The 23,279-nt window shown below is 44.5% G+C and overlaps 1 long non-coding RNA gene across 1 annotated transcript in view; it reads left to right on the forward strand.

Annotated features, from left to right (window-relative positions):
• The first annotated feature begins 6,385 nt into the window (after window positions 1–6,385).
• Window positions 6,386–23,279, forward strand: part of LOC307028307 — a 378,320-nt gene continuing 361,426 nt past the window's right edge. The window contains exon 1 of the long non-coding RNA XR_013804931.1: window positions 6,386–6,541. This is a non-coding gene — a long non-coding RNA (uncharacterized lncRNA). The remainder of the gene's footprint in view (window positions 6,542–23,279) is intronic.

Genomic DNA, 23,279 nt, shown 5'->3' on the forward strand with positions numbered 1-23,279 from the left:
GTCGAGGGAGTGGTTTGGGATTGGGCCTAAACCCCCGAGAGCGGGAGTGTCAGCCTCACTCGCTCGCGGAGTCTGTCTGCGCGCGCATGAAAAGTTTCCAACACTTTGGGGCGGAGCCACTGGACTTTGATTGACAGCTGCCAGGAAACCTGGAGTTGCCAGGTTTGATAAATGCCTGAACTACCAAGAGCCGAGGAGTGACAGCAGCAATATCAGTTGGACGAGATTGAATGGTAAAGATGTCCATAAAAAACCATTATATTCGTAAAGTGTACAGCTAATATATATATATATATATATATATATATATATAATATATATATATATATAAATTAATTTGATATAAAACAATATATTTTTGAGTGGGCTGTATCTTTCGAAAACTGCTAGCAACTGTCTGCTGTACGCACCTCCCTTACGAAATGACCTATAGTATTACTATAGTTTACTGTAAGAGTTGTATAGTGTCCTATAGTACGTTTGTAGTGTTCTGTAGTATTTTTCACCAGCTATCGTATTACTATAGTTTTTTCTGTAGTGCCATTTTATTAGCTGTAGTAGCCCTATAATATTTCAATAGTAATACTATGTATCTAGATCTTTGTAGTATTCCTATATTATTTTAAATAGTATTACTATAGTATAATATATAGCGTTTCTGTAGTTTTTTGAACGTACTATAGAACACTCCTAGTAATAGCATGATATTGTCATAGTGTCATAGGGAGGTGTGTGGCGCAGTGGGGTAGTGCGTTGGTGTTCAGGTTCAAACCCCACTGCAGTCAGCATGTCGTTGTGTCCCTGGGCAAGACACTTCACCCCAAATTGCTCCTGTGGGGATTGCCCACAGTATTGAGTATGTAAGTCGCTTTGGATAAAAGCGTCTAACAAGTGACATGTAATCTAATAGTGAATTCATATTATTACTATAGTGTTTGTAAAAGTATTACTATAGTGTTTTTTTGGGTGTTTCCGTATTAAGACTATATTATTTTAAATAGTACTACTAGAGTATAATATATAGTGTTTCTGTAGTTGTTTTTTGAACACACTATAGAATACTCCTATAGTAATAGTATGATATTGTCATAATGAATGCATATTATTACTATAGTGTTTGTAAAAGTATTACACTCCTAGAATTAATTTGTCATTTTTTTTATATCAAATTAATGTAGCCTATATATTGTAGTGCCGAGAGACGGGAGTCGGAGGCGGGGTATCGAAGGTACAAGCTAGACTTTTATTTAACATCAGAACAACATGTAAACAGCTTTCAGCCCGGGAAGATAAGACCGGGGGAAACAGGAAGTCCGGTCAACTCACTAATGTCCGTGCGGAACAATACCCCAACCCATAGTTCCGTGGGTGAATAATGTCAATCACCACACAAGCCCCCCCAGAATTCACCCATAGTCAAAACCCTCGCGCCTGGGAGGAAGTACCGCCCGACCCCGGCGCGTACGGACCACAGGGGCTGAGGAGGGCGGGGCCGCAGGCGAGGGCAGGGGCAGGGGCGCCAACGAGGGCGAGGGCATCCCCACAGGGGGTGGGGGGCGGGACATGGGAGGGCGGCCCCGACGTGGGGGCAGAGCCAACTCCAACGGCCTGGAAACGTCCACGTGAGCAGGCTTAATCCGATCAATGGACACAGTCTCAGGCCTGCCACCAACGTCCACCACCAGGCTCTTGTCCCCGTGACGTATGACCCTGAACGGACCGTCGTAAGGGGGGCGCAGGGGACCGCGGTGAGCGTCGTGGCGAATAAAAACGAAATCCGCCGACCGTAATCCGGGGGACACCCGGAAAGCTGGGTTGCTGTGCGTGGGGACGGGCGTGAATGTCCCGGCGGTCTCCAGCAGGGAGGAGCGCTGCCCGGCTGCAGACCAGGGCACAGTGGCGGTGGGAATGAATTCCCCGGGGACCCGTAGCGTCTGGCCATAGACGAGCTCCGCCGACGAGGACTGCAGGTCTTCCTTGGGGGCACACCTGAGGCCGAGCATAACCCACGGGAGCTTATCCACCCAGTTGCCGTCTGTCAATCCGGCACGCAGTGACGCCTTCATGGATCGGTGAAACCGCTCACACAATCCGTTAGCCTGGGGGTGATATGCGGTGGTGCGGTGCAGCTTGACCCCCAAACCCACAGCAACAGCGTTCCACAGCTCCGAGGTGAACTGAGAACCGCGGTCAGAGGAGAGGTCAGACGGGGTCCCGAAGCGCGCTACCCACGTGCCGATGAAAGCGCGGGCGACGTCGGAAGCTGACGTCGAGGTGAGGGGAACGGCCTCGGGCCAGCGGGTCGTCCTGTCCACCATCGTAAACAGGTAGGTGAAACCGTGAGAGGGGGGAAGCGGACCTACGAGGTCGACATTGACATGGTCAAACCTCCTCTCAGGAACCGCAAACAGTTCAAAAGGGGCCCTAGTATGGCGGTGGACTTTAGCCCGTTGACAAGCCACGCATGCGTCGACCCAGGACTTCACGTCCTTCTTAAGCCCCTGCCACACGAACTTCTGCGACACCAACTTCACGGACGGTTTCCTACCGGGGTGGGAAAGATTGTGAACCGCCTCAAAAACGGGTCGGCGCCAGTCCGTAGGGTCTAGCGGTCGAGGCTGGCCCATGGAGATGTCACACCACAGCTTCGCGCCCGAGTCACCGACCGTGACCGAGGCCTTGAGGGTCTGGACCCCGTGGTCAGAGGCCTGGTCAGCCACCATGCGGAGGTAATCGAGGCCCAGCTGCACAGCTCCGATGACCGCTCTGGAGAGGCAGTCCGCGACCACGTTAGCCTTGCCAGCGATGTGTCGTATGTCCGTGGTGTACTCGGAGATGTACGAAAGCTGGCGTTGCTGTCGGGCGGACCACGGCTCGGCCACCTTGGACATGCAGAAAGTAAGTGGCTTGTGATCCACGAACGCCGCAAACTCCCGGCCTTCCAGCAGGAAACGGAAGTGGCGAACAGCCAAATAGAGACCAAGGAGTTCCCTGTCGAAAGCGCTGTACTTGCGCTCCCTGGGAGTCAACTGGCGGCTGAAAAAGGCAAGCGGTTGCCAGGCGCCGTCGACCCATTGTTCATGCACCGCGCCCACAGCGTAGTCAGACGCGTCGGTGGTGATAGCGATGGGGGCCCTGTGTGACGGGTGAGCCAACATGGCGGCTTCGCTCAGGGCGGCTTTGGTGGCATCGAAAGTGGCTTCCCTTTCAGCCGTCCAGTCTATGGCCTGGCCGGGGGACTTGTCCTTGAGGGCCTCATACAGCGGGCGCATGGTGTGGGCCGCCCGGCGGATGAACCGGTGATAAAACGTCCCCATCCCGAGGAACTCTCGGAGCGCCCGAGCTGTAGACGGTCGTGGAAAGGCGGACACGGCCTCCACTTTCGATGGGAGGGGGGCGGCTCCATCTTTGCTGATGAGATGCCCGAGGAAGTGGATGGAGGACAACCCGAACTGACACTTTGCCGGGTTGATAATCAGGCCGTGTTGGCTGAGCCTCGCAAAAAGGACACGGAGATGTGCCTGGTGCTCTTCAGAGGAGGAGCTGGCGGCAAGGATGTCGTCTAAATAGACGAAAATGAATGGCATGTCTCTGAGCGCCGAATCCATCAGCCGCTGAAAGGACTGAGCTGCGTTCTTAAGTCCAAACGGCATACGCAGGAACTCGAAAAGCCAGAACGGCGTAATCACCGCAGTTTTGGGGACGTCTGAGGGGTGCACCGGAACCTGATGGTAGCCCTGCACCAGATCCACCTTGGAGAAAACCAGCTTGCCCGCCAGGTGTGAAGAGAAGTCCTGGATGTGAGGGACCGGGTAGCGGTCTGGCGTAGTGGCGTCGTTAAGGCGGCGGTAGTCACCACACGGTCGCCAGCCACCGGCTGATTTAGGGACCATGTGGAGCGGCGAAGCCCAAGGGCTGTCCGAGCGGCGGATGATGCCCAGACGCTCCATGCTGTCGAACTCCGACTTGGCGACCGACAGCATGTCAGGGTTGAGCCGCCGGGCCCTAGCATAGACTGGGGGGCCTTCAGTGTCAATGTGGTGCTCTACCCTGTGTTTGGTAGTGGCAGCGGAAAAGGTGGGCTGCGTCAAGTCGGGAAACTCACTGAGAAGGTGCTGGAACTTGTCACCCTGTGAGAGTGAGCTGGAGAGCCCGCTGAATGACGCCTCGCCGCGGGTACATGCGAACGAGGCAAACGTCAGTGCGTCCACCAGGCGGCTGTTCTTGACGTCCACCAGCAGTCCGTGAGCGCACAGGAAGTCTGCGCCAAGGAGGGCGAAGGAGATGTCAGCCGTGATGAAATCCCACTTAAACCGCTGACCCTCGAAACACAGGTCCACTGTCTTTGTGCCATAGGTGCGGATAGGGGTGTCGTTAGCGGACGTCAAAGGTGGGCCGTGGCCCCCACCGGCGGCGTCCTCCACCGTAGCCGGCAGGACGCTCCGCTGGGCTCCTGTGTCACAAAGGAGTCTGCGACCAGAGAGGGTGTCCCTGATGAACAGGAGCCGGTTGGATGTGCCCACGCTCGCGGCCACTACCGAGCGCAGGCCTTGGCGTTTCCCGTTTCCTTGTAGGTGCAGGGGGGACGGCACATCCTCGCTTTCACCCCATAGCGTGCATGGTACTGACACAGGCCAGGGCTGGAGTCGCTGACGTCGGCCCTGGAGCTTCTGCTAGGTGGCATGCCTCTACCAGGGAAGGAGCCGCTGCGTGTCGGGGCCAGCACCTCAGGGGTAAAACGCTGGGTGGCCAGGAAGAACCGGTCAGCTTCTTCGGCTAAAGCGCGTGGCTCAGTAATAGCCGTGTTAGCGAGCGCTGTCTGAACATGCGGCGGCATGTGCCGAAGAAACAGTTCTATGAACAAAAAATTGGGTTCTTCCGTACCTAGCAGGTTGAGCATCATTTCCATGTGGTCAGAAGGCTTGCTGTCTCCCAGGCTATGAATAGCGAGCAGGCGTCGGGCCCGTTCCGACCGAGACAGCTCGAAAGTCTTTAGCAGGAAAGCCTTGAACGCTGCATATTTATCCTGGGCAGGGGGAGATGTAATAAAGCCCACCGTCCGGGTCGCAGTGGAGCTTCCCAGTGCCGAAACGACGTGGAAATAGCGTGATGCGTCATCAGTTACTCCGCGGAGGGCGAACTGAGCCTCCGCCTGTGCGAACCATGCAGCCGCAGATGTATCCCAAAACTCCGGCAGTTTGAAAAAAACGGCGTTATTTGCCATGCTCGGTTCAGTCTCGGATCCTTCTACGAGACTTATGTCGGGGTCACCAATGTAGTGCCGAGAGACGGGAGTCGGAGGCGGGGTATCGAAGGTACAAGCTAGACTTTTATTTAACATCAGAACAACATGTAAACAGCTTTCAGCCCGGGAAGATAAGACCGGGGGAAACAGGAAGTCCGGTCAACTCACTAATGTCCGTGCGGAACAATACCCCAACCCATAGTTCCGTGGGTGAATAATGTCAATCACCACAATATATATATATATTAGCTGTATACTTTAAGAATATAATAGTTTTTTATGGACAACTTTACCATTCAATCTCCTCCAACTGACGTTGCTGCTCGGCTCTTGGTAGTTCAGGCATTTATCAAACCTGGCAGCTCCGGGCTTCCAGGCAGCTGTCAATCAAAGTGTCAGAAACTTTTCACGCGCGCGCAGACCGACTCCGCGAGCGAGTAAGATGGTTATGGCTAGAAAGGATCCGTCTAGTGTAAATATGACGTCACGTTCTCGTTGTAACTCTCGTTGTAATCGGAGCGGCTCGGAAACACATCTACAGAAGTAACATGATGCAACATACACATTAATGCAGCAGCAATATTAATAGAGAAACATCAGACATAATAGTAAAACACTGCAAGGGAACATTTTATTGCACCAGGAACTATCTTGGGACTTTTACTGTGACAACGTTGATTTGCCTATGAATAAAAAATAAACCATAGTGTTGGTGATCTACAGTGTTGTCATTCTTCTTTGAACACCAGCAAGACCGCTAACACCCTATTTCAACAATCACACTCCCTGTAATTGACATAATTAATATATAGTTTAGCTTCTCATTATAATTTGCTGTGGCCCACTGATGTTAACGATCGTAACTGAAAGGCTGCCTTCCAAACGTAAACATTCAGCCACGTGACATTCAGCCAAACTCTCGCGAGAGTTTTACATAAAACGGATCCTTTCTAGCCATAACCCGGTTATGGCTAGAAAGGATCCGTCTAGTGTAAAACTCTCGCGAGAGTTTGCAAGTCACGTGGCTGAATGTTTACGTTTGGCAGGCAGCCTTTCAAGTGGTCTTGCTGTTCAAAGAAGAATGACAACACTGTAGATCACCAACACTGCGGTTTATTTTTTATTCACACGCAAGTCAACGTTGTCACAGTAAAAGTCCCAAGATAGCTCCTGGTGCAATAAAATGTTCCCTTTCAGTGTTTTACTATTATCCTGCTGCATGAATGTGTATGTTGCATCATGTCACTGCTGTAGATGTTTTTTCCGAGCCGCTCCAACGAGAGTTACAACGAGAACGTGACGTCATATTTACACTAGACGGATCCTTTCTAGCCATAACCCCATAACCGTCCTTTCCTCCAGAGCGTCACGTGAAGCGACGTCCGTTTGTGATGACGCCGAACAGCTGTTCGTCTGACAGCAGCTCTGTCCCCGTTATTTTCACAAACACCCCCGCCACACATTTACTGACACAAACATTTGTATCATCTGTTGTAGACCCCAATAAATAAAATCAAATAAGAACTCATTCTCAAAAAAGATAAACGCCATTCTTAAAATGTATAAACGAACAATAGTTTGATTAATATTGATTAGAGTGCACAATAGAAATAAAATAATTGAGAGAAGAAAAAGATATATATTATCTATCAAAACCCAGTTAGACATTAACATTCATTGGATTGCACACTTTGTTTGTTTGTGTGGATATGTAGCACATTAACATTTTAATAGCACTTAATGACTGACTGAATGGGAATATAAGTAAATGACAATATAAAACGAAAAAAGCGATCATGAAAATGTTTCCAATAAATGAATAAAATGATTTTTGACCACTTTGTTGTTCAGATATATCACATATTTGTAACTAAATGATACATGAATTGAAACAAAAACACAGTTTAAACTCGTGAGTTTCATTTATTTTCTTCACTCCGCTGGGGTACTGCTCTCATGTCAAGAACAAGAAGCATGAGATCAGTGCATGCACTGCATCGTCCAATCAGTGAGCGATACACAGTAAGGGGGTGGGGCGAGTATCTGAGGATTTCATCGGAGGATGGACTGGTGGTTCCTCGATTATCGCTCCTCCATTATCGCTCCTCGCTCCTCGGTTCTCCGGCAGAAATAAGAGCCATGGGACGGTACTCATGATGGCGCAAACAAATCAACTTCCGGTGAGACAGAGGACCGAGGAGCGAGGAAATGAAAATAGTCGACCTGAGACAGGGCCTCTCTGTCACGTGAGCACATAGCCGCTCGCGGGGGTTTTATCTGCGCGCGAGGGTCATTTCATGCGCGTGTAAAAGCACATTTTCCGCTAGTGAGTAGCTTGTTTTGCGCGCTAGAATATTGACCCAAATCTCTCTCTCTCCATAACCGGCTGTTCTGTGATTCTCCAGATTCTACAGGTGGCCATTCTGCACACCTCTATATACACACACACACACACACACACACACACACACACACACACACACACACACACACACACACACACACACACACACACACACACACACACACACACACACACACACACACACACACACACACACACACACACACACACACACACACACACACCGAACTGCCCGATTACTCCCCCTTGTATTAGTTTTATCAAGGAAATGTCCGGTCACCAGGGTGCATGATGTGAGTCTGTTTGTGCTCTGCTCAGCTCCGCTCTATGTGTGTGTATTCTGAGTGTTTGTTTCCCTTTAAACCAGCTGCTGGCAGCAGGTACTCTGAGTCACAGACATTCATTCATAGATCAAAGGAGACTGGTTTACAGACTCTCCTGTTTTGCCAATCTGGTGCTTAAACAAATAGCTCTACACCCCTGGATGAAATGTCCATAAAATCGCCTAAATTCGAAATATATCTCAAATAGGCCTAATGTATACACTGTCATTTCCCCACGTAAACATAACAGTCTGCAATTAAATGGATTGTCTCCTGTGTGCTCCACTTCCTTCTTGGTGCACCAGTAACTTTTCTCAACCAAAAAAAAAAGTCGAGATAACGGGTTAGTTTCTCGTGCGCACGAGATACTCACCCGTTTTTTTTCTCTCTCTCTCTTTTTTTTTTTCTGGTCCCTTCAGTCGCTCTGTATAGTCCTGCTAATTTCCCTATTTTTATAAATGCAACAGTAATATCATTATGTATTTTTTATGTAACTGTAAGGGAATACCGTTTTTTTGTATCCTGATTACATTATCCCGCTACATGTAATCTGTTTCTCCCCAAGCATGCAGGTTTCTTTTATTTATAAATGTGCAAAAATACATATTTTCAGAGTGTCAGATATTCTCAGTAGTAGTAAAAACTGTAGCGTTTGTGGCTTACTGTTTCTCTCTATAGACTACATGGTGTTTCTGGTGTGTTGAAATCGTATTGACGATGATAGTAACATCTTATTGTGGTCATACTTTGCTCTGCCAACCCACAGATTGACCTTGAGGTCATAGTAGATGTTGTGAGCCTTGAACTGCACGCTGAAACCTTGTGCAACAGGTCTCTGAGGTTATTGTTAGATAATGTGGCTAACATCTGCTCTTGGGAAAAACCAGGGCAAATACAATGTATCCATCTTCTTAGTGAGAGATTTCAGTGAAAATAGGATAGATATCATCCCCGACTGATCTGACTAGACCGTCTGCCGTAACAAAACCCTCAATCCTGCCGGTTTAACACTGTGTCTGAGGAAGTGTGTGTATATGAGAAGGAGTGTGTTTAGGTGAAAGAAAAAAGGAGAGTGAGCTTCAGGTTACAGAACAGCCTGATCCTCTGGTAACAGGAGCTGAGGCTTCCTCGCAGAATGACAGGTTCCCACACCCTCCCATCACTTCACACTGGTTCTCACACACTCCCAGTCCTGCCTCTGGCACTCAGGTGTCACTGCCTGTCGCCAAGTCCCCTCACACACACCTGTGCGAGTGTCTGTGTGCAGAGGTCTCTACGTGTGTCCTTTCACCTGAGCAGCCAGGGAATTACATTTGAATACACACCCAGGCCTGGCCTGCTAAAAATTATGTTTCCAAACAACTTGATAGCATTTTCATTGACGTGTCAAGGAGAATGGTTTGTTCCAGATTAAGAGTGTTGTGAATGAATCATAGATTTGTTTGTAATTGGTCTGCGGAAGTTTGTGTAGGAACGATGTTGGAGTGGATTTAAACAAATACAGGACTTTCATCCATGGGAGCGCTGTTCGTGTCCCGAGCAAAACCAAATGTAGACAACTTTTTTTAAGTGTACGGTACATGTAAATAACTTCACAAACATTCTTTTTTTAGGAGACAACAGGATATGAGGGAAACAAAAAAAAAATGCACTGGTAAGGTAAACTAGGCCGATTAATAAGATGTGAAGTGCTTTGTAACTTTCACCCGCTTGAATGAATAGACAAAAAATATGAAGAAGGAGTTATCTCTGGGGCTGCTTCGCTGCCAGCTGTAGCACAAGCGCATTTTTGGTTGACAAATACAAAATGCAGGGGTAGACATTAAGGGTAAAATGCCACTGGCTCTCCGGGCCGGTGGAATTGTATTATCACTGGCTCCACCATTGTAACCACTGGCCCGGAGCATTCGTCCAAAAAAAATCGACTTATAATGAAGAAAATGAACACATTTGTTGCAATAGTAATTTATGGACTAACTACATTACTACTTGTACTACAACATTTGAATCATCAGTTCTTCCTCATTTCCTCGATTGTTCATATTTGGTTTATTAAAATAATGATATTGTGGTCATTGTTAAAAAATGTCAGCTATTATTATGAGTATTATTATTTGTATAATGCGCTTTCTGCCTTCCTGTCATTAGGAGTTAGACATGTAATGGCTATGTAGTAGATTAGAACCTTCATTATCCTAAACTGCTGGGGCATTTCCCTAAAGCCAATACCTTTATATTTTCTACTCTTCACTTACTTGTCAGCATAGGTCGGCATTGATGTATAGAGCCGACAGAAGACCTTGTTTATATTGCCATCATATTGAGAGGTGCAGTGACGTGTCCTAAAACCAGGAAGTATAAGCTGCTGGTTTCCTCGACAAAAAGCAATGGGATTTCTCCAAAGGGTTTTCGGAAAATAGCTGGAAATAAGGTCTGTGGAAAACAAACCTATTTGATAAATGCACGTTTTGTTCAGCCGTATAATCTCCACATGTCTACCCTACTTTTATAATTTTCAAATCATAAATCTAATCGATAGATTATAAAAAGGGTTTTAGGACGCGTCACTGCACCACTAGAAGCCAACTCTATCGATCAAGCTGGCTGAAACTTTCTCTCCCTCTTCTTCTCATGCTCCCTGTCACTCTCCTTTAACTCCTCCGGTGACTTTCTTTTATTTGAAGATTGTTTTTTGCCCGGCGCTTGGCCGGTTACCGCTGATATTAAAAACATTAATGGCGAATGGTTAGGTGGCGCGATAGTCTGTAGTGAAGGAGCGCGCTCCCGCTCACGGGAGCCTGCTCGCGCTCCACTCCGCAGCAAACAGCCGTTTGCTTTTCACCCTACAACGACAACCGACTCACAAAACGCTATGTTGTAGTGTTAATAAACGAAAAAATTTAAATAAATTGCAAGTCAAAATACCAATACCACAGGACAATTCTTTTTTTTTTTAAAGCAATATTTTTTGTTGCCCGAGCGGGCAAGTGGAAAATACGTTATGCTGGCCCGGGGTGTCTAAATAGTGCTTCCGGGCCAGCGGGCCAATTATAATGTCGAGCCCTGAAATGGATTCACAAATGCCTGATCGAAAGTTGTCAATGTTAAAGAGATATTCACAAATTCCTTTTGTTTATTTGTAAATTAATTATAGTATTCACCGATCTTTATTTTGTTTTTGAAAATACTTTTGCGTATTTGCAGATCCGTTTTTTTTTTTTGCTAATTTATTTGAGAGTTTGCAAATCTTTGGATGGTGTTTTACTAAAAATCACATATTTACACAGAAATTATTTTTAAGTTCACACAAATATTTATGAGACAAATCTAAGCCCATACACAAAATACAAATATGAAACTGAAAAGCAGCGTATGCGCTCTTTAAGTTAAAAGAATGGTTTGCACTAAAGGACAGCAAGTATTCAAATACTGCTTGTCCTCGCCAACGTTGGTAAATGAACACACCGATGTAAAAAATACTTTGTTATTTTAATCACCTTAAACTTGGACTTGGGCAAGATGAAAACAGGCATCGAGAAATCACTTATTATGTTTTGAACACACACATGAGCACAATTGAAACGCATTAACAGATTTGCAATGACGTGTTTTATCACACACTTATAGAGGGTATAATAACCAGCATTGTAATATCTGACAGGCATCGAGCCACAATAGAGATTTGTTCTCTTTGTTACGCTCAATTCAGTTGTGAGCGACGAGGTATTAAATCAAGAGAGAGAGCGAGCGAGGCGCAGGCGAAGGGAAGGATATTGAGAGAGCTAGTGTATAACACAAGTGCTTAGAGATGATGTCAGTGATCGAGCCCAGCTGTGCTGCCATGATTTGGTGTTGGAGCCTTTGTTTCTGTGAGCTGAGAGAGTGTGAAAATCTGTGCAACCTTACCAAAGTGTGTATGAGTGTCAAAGGAAAAAGAAAGAGAATGTCTGCTGAAAAGCTCAAACACAGTCTGCATCCGGCCTCTGGAGAGAGCTGCAGGCACTACTGACAGAACAGCCACAATATAGTGGACCAAATTCACTTTGCTGCTTTTCATTCATCTATACAGTTCCATTCAATGGATGGGGCTTTTTCTTGAATATTTTTGAAACAAATGATAGGAGGGAAACAAACAAGTGTAAGTAACAACTTGAATGCATTCCTGTGTTTCAGTTTCAGGATCTGGTATTGTTCCTGTAGACTCACCGTCAAACTGTCATGGCTTACTGGGACAATAGAAAAAATGTAGCCAAACACTAAAGTTTAGTGGTCACATTTGTGAGAATTGTTTTTTATGTCATACTTCAGACAGGTAGAACAAAAGAAACGGGCAAATATAGAAAAGTATTTTAAGGGGCAGTATAATGATTATTTTCAGGTTCATATTTGTGCTTTAAGCCTCTACTGTGAAATTTTCAGATGCTTTATTGTTCATGTTTTCACCCTCTGTCTGAAACCAGAGCCCAGTCTTTTCTCATAGCTGTTAGCTGCCCAGCTTTGCTGTGACTGGTCAACCACTTAGAGATGTTAACCTATCACGTGCAATGTGTTGGAGCACTAGCCAATAGAAGTGCAAGTGTTGTGTAGTGATATCACTGCTGTATGTTGCGGAAGTAAACAAAGGAGTCAAATTGAGGCGTTTCAGAAAGGGGGCAAAAAAAAACATTGTAGATAGTATTGAATATCAGACTGATATAAATAAACTTGTGTTTCACTTACGAGAATATAAGGATTTAACATCTGAGTTGTGGTTACAACTGACTAGTTCATGATATTGAAAGTGGGGGCTAATCCCACATTTTTGAAGGTTATTGACATTTTAAATATAAGACCTGCTGGAAGGATGGCGTGAATCATTGCAAGCATGGCAAGTTTCTCAAGGAGATAGTTTCTGCTGCCAGCTCCACTGACAATGTTTTTGCAGGAAAATTATAACACTTCCAGCCAAGAATAAATGGCGCGACCATCTGGGCATTCTAATTCCTCTTTCTTAATGGAACTGCCATCCAGAACATGCTGTGTTGGAACTGCCATCCAGAACAAGGCCTTCTATTCAATCTGTGGGGAAATGTTAGGGCATTATTCCGGGATATGAGGCCTCACTGCCAGACTGTCCTGACCTGTTGGAAACAGATAGGCATTCTTTCCTGGATTCGAAACGTCTCAGAGAAACTTGACATTTGTTTTTCCTGTTCTATTTCTAACTCCTAGGGAATAGTCGAAAACCATGTTCATTCATATTCAAATGCTCAAATGCAAAAGGCTGACATTTACCTTCCCAACACCAAGATGTGATTGCACAGCAGTGTTTCCGGAACAGGAGGCCTCCAGAATAATGGGCTGACCAATGGTAAACCTTCGATAATGGCCGTTATAAAGTAATAAGTTATTAGGCCACTAAATGTGCAAGGAGATTTCTGGTTCTGACTCTGGTTCCAAAAGTTCAAACCTTTAGTGAAGAACCAATGAAGGTTTATTCCAAATAAATCACATTGTTCAAATCCATATTGTATGATGACGGTTCAATATACACTTGATGATACCAATATATAACACTGCCTGAAGTTAATGACGACTAGACTTTATACAGGCTAAAATGGTAACACATTGTATATTAACATAGTCAAGAACATATATGGATCCATGTCTTGCAGACTTACTTCTACTTCTACTTGCTACCATCTGCATTATGGCATTTTTTTAATGTGATTATATGCCTAAATGGAATTTTAAGAGTTTTGAGCACCAGGAAAATCTCAAACATTTATAATTTACAACTTCCAAAGGTCTAAGCATTGTGAGCTGTCTTCTCATTAGCAGGGGTGTATGGGAAACCTCTTTTCTGTTGATGACATCTTGTAACACATTGACAAAGATCAGTGGACTTTAGCCTGTTAGCCTGACCCCTGGAGTGGTGGACCTCAGGGTCAGTAAACCACACACATGATTGGTCATTGGAGAAGTTTAGTGGTCAGTTCAAGGCCACATTTAGAGTTCTTGTTACTAAGAGATCAAGTGAATGATCTGATGATTGGGGATTGTGTTACTATTTTGTGAGATTTAGCCCCCCAAACAAATGCATGTGTGTGCTTGTTAAATTCTCAGCTGATACTTCACAGATCCACAGATTCAGAAAACACCTACTGCTTTGACCTAATCCCTCATGCACTGTTAATCTCACACTCTCATACACACACACCATCATACGCGCACCTGGGAATTAAGCCGAGACAACCCATTGATAAAGCAACGAGATGATGTATAGTGTTAGAAATTAAAATCAATGTTTTAATGGGGAGATGTAGTTTAAACATGCCGTCAGTTTTAATGCTCTTTTATACTGAAAAACCAGAAATTCTTGTGCACAAGCAGTTAAGCTTTTATTCTGAAAATCCTTCATCTCCGGTTAGCATTTAGCATGTGGCTAATATACGATTTCCTAAAGAGGTGAATTTAGTAGCGAAATGATATGGAGTGGTGCAGACCAAAGCCCACTGATTTAACACTACAACTATAGATGTCGAGATACTACCATGCTGAATATTAAATGAAGGTACAGTTTATTTGAATACATTATTGTTTACAGACGAGAGTAGCATGTGACAACATCCGGAATGACCGGAAACCAAACGAGCCGAGAAGTATTGTTTAGAGTATTGATTACAGCGTTTAGAATGTGTTAAATGAAAAGTGATGAAAGAGAATATGAGGAGAAACGGCGTGTTAAGCATATATTGAATGTGAAAAGAACCTATCCTCTGTTTAAATGCAATAACGGACATTGGAGACGAGGTGAGCCGGCTGGCGGGGAGGAGCCAGCAGAGGATATATAAACAGCACCGGAGGAGAGATCCAGTCTCTTCTCTTCCCTATCGAGGAGAGCCAGATCACAGCTGTTTGTCTGACTGAACAATATTCTGTCTGTAACACTACCGCGCCTTTTTTAATTAAAGTACCCAATTGAACTTTCACAGAGACTCCATTTAGTCTCCTATTTTAAAGCTTCTCTCCTGGTCGGGAGAATAACGAACACAGTTAACAATCTATAGGCATAATGATACCAGGCTAAGGCCCTGGCCTCACGAGGACGAAAACGGTCGTTTGCATTACTGTTTAGTGTCATATAGACAGGGGTGCACATAAGTGGTACGCAGGTGCGCGGCAATAATCTGAAATGCGTACCGTCACTTGTGTCACAAAGCGCACCTGCGTACCGACGTACTTGTGAAGCTTTTCCAGAAGGCGGTTAGATCACCGGACGACAGAGTCGGTTTCCGTGTGCGAAGACAGGGCTGCTGTTAACGTCGGTCTGTACAGCAGCACAGCGCTAAACAGCTGATCACAACGTTCACGCGCTCTTTGGTCGTCGTCCCCCAGATCGGGCTTCATACTCCACTAGCAGAAATCGGGAGAAATGCGGGAGAAATATGACCCCGGGAGGAAACAGGGAGAGGGCAATGAAATCGGGAGTCTCCCGCGAAAATCGGGAGGGTTGGCAAGTATGCCTCGGACGGACTATTCTGCAGAGACACGGCGGATTAACATGCGAAAGTCTTCGTCCTACCCAGCCTGATCCCACCTCCTCTTACCTCTTTATGCCACTTCACCCCTGAAGACCTGATGAGCAACGGACAGGCAGACAAAAGAGACTAAGACTTGTAATGATCGTGTCAGTCAGACAGATTGTAGCAAGGGAAGAGAACAGAGCCCTTCATTGCAAGTGGATGATGAATGTGAGTGGAATTTGTCTATGTAATCAGCTGTTTTCATTTTAAATCTTTGGAATATGTTTGCAAGTGTATATCCCACTCCTTCCCTATGCCCGCTGCAACATTTTTAAGAAGACTACATATTGGTCCAAGGACATTTTAGCTAACATGCTAACGTTTTACTATTGTGTTGTGTCTCGTCAAATGTGTTAGTTCTGTCATGTATGATGTCTGTCATTTCATGTCTGTTTATATTAGGTCATTTAATCTCTAGTCAGTCTCTGTGTTTATTGTCATGTCACGTTTTCCATTTCCTGTTTTATTTTGTGCTTACCTCTTGTCATGAGTTTAAATTGTTAACATAGGTTCAGGAGCATGGCCACGCCTAAAACGCCACCTCGAACCACGGCCACCCCTATTTATATCCGGCAAAACTTCCGACCACTGCTTGTCTCCATCCTGTCAAGGACTGAAAGCCAGACCGTGATTCACGCCGCGCGTCGTCACGGTTCAAACAAGCTAAACGCTACCAGGAGAACATTCAACTCACCATGGATCCCGAACTGCTGATCAACTCACCGGAGTCAGATGAAGATCTCTTCGACATCGGCTACCCGCCATCCACGTTTCAGCAGTTGCATCTAAGCCAAGCATCCTAACGGAGCCGCGTGCGCTCGGCAATCAGTGTCCCACACACCAGCTACCACCGTTCCCACTCAAGCTCCCCCAACGAGACACCTCCAACTCCAGAAAGGTCCCAGGCTTCGTCTACTCCGCCAGCGAGAGCAAACAACCGGGACCGCAACAGGCACAGCCAGCTCCAATCTCCCCACCAACGGCAGCCTGCCTCATTAGCAGCCCCCGGCCGATCGCAGCGGCGCACTCGACACGCCTCTCGGACGGAGCCGCGCTCCGAAACGGAGCCCGAACTCAGGAGCCCAAACTCAGGAGCCCGAACTCAGGAGCCCGAACTCAGGAGGTGGACAGTCATTCAACTCCAACGTTTCCTGAAAGAAAACTGCATCCACTTTCACCGAAATGACAACAAGGCTAGACTGTTCAACCTCTACAAAGCCTACAGCAGCACAACGGCAAGAACAACGAGACACACAGCTCTTCCTGCTCCAGAGCCAACCATCACGCGCCGCGCGCGCACCACGGGTCGTGACGTCACAGGCCTCCGTCCTCCTCCACGGACACAGCCCGACTCACCAGCAGCAGCGTGGCGTGGGGAAAAAATTAGGGGAAGCCAATAATACGTCCTTTCTTTTGGGGTGGGGGGGGGGGGGGGGGGTGGTCAATGTAAACGTAAGCAGATGAGTGATTACAGCGCCCGGTATCATTTTACACACATTTGTATCATACAGATGCAGGACTTACACACGCCTGTTATCTGACCGACAGGTCCGCACGCACTCTCCAGCCGGAACTCTAATAAGCATTCATTCACAAACTAAATCAGGAGACCTTTAACGTTTTACGTCCCCGGTTCGCTCTTTTGTTCCTCGCTGTACACAGCTCCAGTTTGGGCATTGGCCTGTCATCAGATTGTATTTGTTGTTGCTGCTGCAGCGGAAGTTTAGTACAATTATTTTTGATTAAATACTCCAAATCTGCACCCTCCATAATTGCACTTGCTTCAGGTGCTTGCTACTTTCTAACGGCGGTTAGAGTGCTGCAGTGACGCTATCTATCTTCTATCGATTAGATTTATGATTCGAAAATTATAAAAGTAGGGTAGACATGTGGATATTATCCGACTGAACAAAACGTGCATTTACCAGGTTCGTTTTCCACTGACCTTTTTTCGAGCTATTTTCCAAAATCCTATGGAGAAATCCCATTGCTATTTTGTCGAGGGAAACCGAGCGCAGCTTACTTCCGCTTTTTGGGACGCGTCACTGCACCACTAAATTGATGCGATTTGATTGGATTGTGAGGCAAGGGAAGCCAGCCGCCTCTGGCTTCCCTTGGCATGGCCCTGACCAATCACAGGTTGGCAGGGGCATGACGTGAGCCTCATCTGATTGGTCAATCCCTCCATTTTTTTTCACCAAGGGAAGCAAATTTCGGCTGGCCTCCTCTCGCAACAGAGAGTGCAATCTACTGTTTCACCATAACATCTAGAGGGGCGCTGTTTCACTCTTTGTAAAATACTCAATGAGAATGGGGGAGAGACGGGCCGGCAGCAACACACAACAAAAAAATTCCGAAACTAAACGAAGTGTTTTTATTTATTTATTAAAACTATAACTACAATCCGAAAAAACAGGGGAAGCCTGGCTTCCCTTGGCCTCCAGGAGAAAACGCCACTGCTCACCAGCGGCGCCTAGTGGGGGCCAGGTCGTATTGCCCTCTGTGCCTGCTCTCTCTGTGTCTGACATGTCGCAGCTCCAACACACTCTCACTCCATAATCGTCCAGGAGCGACGTTTGGTCAGGGTCCCGTGGCGTGCAGTGGTGACGTTCCTAGGCTCCTTCAGCTTCATAAAGGGACGCAAATAGCTTTCAACTGATTACAATGTATTCCCATCTGCGGCGGGATTTGATGCTCATGGAAGCACGGCATTCGTTTGTGTCGGCTGCCCTTAAAGGCAATGTTAGCGTCCATTCCCATTGGATAACGGAGAATTGTACACCCGGAAGTAAGTATTCCCCTTACTGTCGATTGATTTTACAGTGATATCTGCACTACTCATCCACTAAAAAACACCAAATTATCCTTGTTAATTACACAACATTGATTGGTTTAAATTGTGTGCAATGCTTTTGTATTTTCCCCTTCGATTCGGAGAAACAAATATTTTTTCGGAGTAAAGGATGGCAGAAGACACTACACTACCCAGAATCCCCAGCTATCGTTTAGGACCACACCTTGTGCTCTGTTTGACAAACCCCGTTTTTTTTCACCATTCATTCCAATGGCTGGCGTCTATGTCATGTGATCTTCAAATTTCTGTGTACAGAAAAAAAAAACATGGCCGAACTTCGTTTTATTCTCGGTGGGAAATGCCTATTTTAAAGTTAGTTTGGCCATTAAAATGCGTTTTGATGTCATTTGATGCGAGAAATATGAGTTGTTATTTCAGATTATGTGTGCAGTGCCAGTGGATGTACATGATCTTTAGTTTGCTAGTTATTACGAAGATTACTTCAGGAAATTGCGTCCATAGAACGTTTTCATTGTTACCAAGGTGGTTGCTAGGGACGCTGCTATCGATATTATTTCTGTTATGTTGTGTAACTGTTTAATGGGTTTATCTTTATTGCTACCCCCTTCCCCGTCACTGTATAGTGTTGGTCCACAGCGCAAACGTATTAGTTTAACAAAATCCGCATCTAAAGATACGTTATTTTCCCCTGTGCAATTCTATTCTCACATCTCACATCACATCGTCATTAACAAAATAGACCGAAAACATTTAAAAAAAAAATAATAATACTTTATTCCGAGTGTGCCTTCTTTTCTCTTTGAAAGTCATCACATAACGGCATTGTAATACACGGTTCGGCTACATTAAATATTACATGTCTTCCGTAGTTCTCTATTTATAGAGCCCTGATGAGAAGACTTCTAGACAAACATGAGGAACTGCCGCCAACACTGAAAACGTGACGATGATCATAAATATATCAGCAATTAAACAACATCTTACATTTCTTTTCACACAATACGTCTCTTTGCAGGATCAACACTAATTCGGCTGACTTTTATATTTGATCCAATTGGTAGATAGGCTGTAATTACACCATATAGGTGCACAGCTGATATAAAGGGACACCTGGTGGTCCCAGCAGAATTTGTGTGATTATACTAAATGATTTATAAATAAACACCACTGCATATTTACAACTGTTACACATGCTGATGTAACGCAAATGTTTCCAACTTGGGATCAATAAAGTATATCTTATCTTAAGATGATCGATGGCTACTGCCATATTTGCAAAAGTTGCCTCTGAACCTTGACAAGTGCAGGTTTTAGGCTTATCAATTAATGTAATGTAATGCAATGTAATGTTATCAATTAACAACAGGAGGGGTCACAAACATAAGACCAGCTGTTAAATAAAGCTCTTCTGACCTTAGCTGGCATGTGGGTATATATATTAATGCTGCCCATTATGGGCACAAGCAATTTTCACCCATTTATTAATTATATGTTTTAAATTTGAGTGTTTCCTATCCCCTAAACCTCCAGGGATGTACACAGTATACTGGCAACTTCTTATTATGGGAAATACGAAAACGTCTTTTAAAACTACAACTCCCAGTAGAGACGTGCCATATATAGAGAACATGTTGCGAAACACAATATCGATAGCAGCGTCCCTAGCAACAAGTAACAAGTAGTTTATAATAATAAAAGGCATTAAGAAAAAGGCATTTTAAACAGTCATTAAAAAGCAATACAATCTACCTGCATTGCATTACTCTAAACGTGTAATAACGTGCTTTAACCAGTAGGTGGTTTGGGTTAAAAAGCTGTCAAGTTTAAAGTGTTAACAAAATAAAATATACTGCTGTTTCTGGTTTAGTTTACGACGGATATATGTAGTTATTGTTTTGATATTTGTAACACAAAAGTGATGGAAAAAACCCACAGCAACACAGAAAAGATGGTCTTAACATGACCCAGCGGTCTAGTAGTTAATAAAAAACAATAATATCAAAACAAAATGTTACTACTAACTTTATTGTGAAATTCAAACTGAACGGTAAAAGAATAGTTTCCGGTCTATTCTGAGCCCGATCTCTGTAGATAAATAAAAATAAAGAACTACGACAGATGTGTAGTATATTTAATGCAGCCGAACCATTTATTACAATGCATTCATGTGATGACTTTCAAAGAGTAAAGCAAGCACTGCTGAATAAAGTATGATTTTATCTTTTACGAAACGTTTTTTTTCATATGGAATGCAGTTGGAGGCAGGGGCGGATCTAGAAAAATATTCATGGGGTGGCAAGAGGGTGGAAGGAGAATTTCAGGGGTGGCATCCCCTGGCAGAAGTATATGCTTATTTAATCGCAGTTAATGTTAGTTGGAAAGCCACAATATTAATATTTTAACTAAATAACATTTGGTGACACTATTGTGGCACATCAGTAAAGCCTTAAATATAAATATATAAGGTTGCAGGCTTAATTTAATTAATTTTAACTGAACAATAACTGAATGATTTTGTCTAACTCTTAGACCAGCATGGGTACCAAATCTATGCAGACTGCTGCAATAAGTACGTTAATTAACTGTCTCATCGATGTGTGTCTGTATGAATATGATATTATTAACAATCATATACTTCCTATCAGCTGTCAATTACTGTTAAGATTCACATATTATGATAATCATATGTTATTATTAAATAAACTATTTTTTTTGGAGGAGTTAATGATGAATGTTCCTCAAGATGCTTGCTCACCCTCCATCAAATTGAAAGACAAGTAATTACTATCATATATCAAAAGATTCAAAGGAACAGTTCAGCGCCCCACAACTTCATTGCAAACAGTTACAACCTTGACTTTACATCAGAAAGAACAAACATTAAAGAAGTGACTAACTGCATCAGTTAGGGTTAAAAAAAACGTGTATTCAGATAAAACATATACATCGCTGCAGTTATTATCCAGTGGAATGCCCTTACCTACTGGCCTAGTTAAATCAAAGTGGTTACTTTTTTTTGGCTGGGCAGTGTAGTTTTACACACCGTCTTATTTGACTTTCTCTGGAGTTAAAACTGTTTTCTGGGGGCAGACCCCACAAAGAAAAAATATATTCATACGTAAGGTCATCATCTTAACAGTTTATTATGCTCATCGAGTCATCCGTGAGCAGAGCATCAAGTTGGCATGCCTATTACAGCTGAATGAGGCGATTACCATTGTTTTCAGCAAAACGCCTCACAAACTGATTAAGATTTAAAGCTATGGTGCATTTTGATTCAATGCTGAGTACAGCCTGAAGAACATATCGAGGATTAAAAAACTAATGTCACAACAGGACTTAGAAAAGCTTGTCCATGCTTTTATCTTTAGTAGACTCGACTACTGCAATAGTGTATTCACAGGGCTGACAAAGAAATCCATCAGAAAGCTGCAGCTGATTCAGAACGCTGCTGCACGTGTCCTCACTAACATTAAAAGAGTGGATCACATCAATCCGGTTCTAAATCTTTACATTGCTTTCCAGTCGGCCAAAGAATTGATTTTAAAGTAGCTACTATTGCTAGTTTTTAAATCATTACATGGTTTAGGACCAAAGTATATTGTTGAACTCCTACATAAATACGAGCCATCAAGGTGCCTCAGGTCTTCTGGGACGGGTCTGCTATCGGTTCCGAGAGTGAAAACAAAAAAAGGAGAGAAAGCATTTAGCTATTATGCCCCGACAATCTGGAACAAACTACCCAAATCATGCACGTCCGCAGAAACGCTTACTATTTTTAAATCAAGACTAAAAACATATCTCTTTGGCTGCTTTTAATTGAGATGCTCATATTCACACTACAGTATGCCTTTTAAACGTATTGTATACCTGTGGTGTTTATTTTTATTTATTATCTTTGCTTTGTAATGCCTGTTGTAAAATGCCATTATATATGTGTTTTTACTGTATTTATCCTAAAAAGTCTTTTAATTTCTTTTGTAAAGCACTTTGAATTGTCGCATACAGAAAAGTGCTATATAAATAAACTTGCCTTGCCTTGCCTTACAGCCAAACTTAACAGTCTCTTCTCTGTCATTGTAGACTGCAAACACCTCATTCCTCCCGTCTACTTGGATCCAAAATGCTTCTCGTTTTACGCTGTCCCCCCGTTCAAAGGAAATCGCCGCCAATCATATTTCCAGGCTCGCGCCAGGGCCGGGAGAGGGGTTACAAGGCTCACGTCTTGTGCTGCATTCACTTGCACTCGGACATTAGAGATTTTCTCTCATAAATGTCTGATGAGCCACAACTTTTCTTTCAAAACAAAGCTGTCAACTGGGGTGGCAGCTGGGGTGGCAAGGCATTTTTCTGAGGTGGCAGCTGCCACCCCGTGCCACCCCGTAGAACCGCCACTGGTTGGAGGTCAACCAATCACAGAGCTTGAGAACTAATCACAGGGTTTGTCAAACAGAGCACATGGTATAGTCCTAAACGATAGCTGGGGATTCTGGGTAGTGTAGTGTCTTATGCCATCCTTTACTCCGAAAAAATATTTGTTTCTCCGAATCGAAGGGGAAAAATACAAAGCATTGCACACAATTTAAACCAATCAATGTTGTGTAATTAACAAGGATAATCTGGTGTTTTTTAGTGGATGAGTAGTGCAGATATCGGTGTAAAATCAATCGACAGTAAGGGGAATACTTACTTCCGGGTGTACAATTCTCCGTTATCCAATGGGAATGGACGCTCACATTGCCTTTAAGGGCAGCCGACACAAACAAATGCCGTGCTTCCATGAGCGTCAAATCCCGCCGCAGATGGGAATACATTGCAATCAGTTGAAAGCTATTTGCGTCCCTTTGAGCGTCACAACTGCACGCCACAGGACCCTGACCAAACGTCGCTCCTGGACGATTATGGAGTGAGAGTGTGTTGGCAGCTCATGTAAACCTTTCTCTCATCCCTGTGCTCACAGGCTTCA

The sequence above is a fragment of the Notothenia rossii genome (genome assembly GCF_949606895.1).
Source record: "Notothenia rossii genome assembly, chromosome: 2".
Lineage (NCBI taxonomy): Eukaryota > Metazoa > Chordata > Actinopteri > Perciformes > Nototheniidae > Notothenia > Notothenia rossii.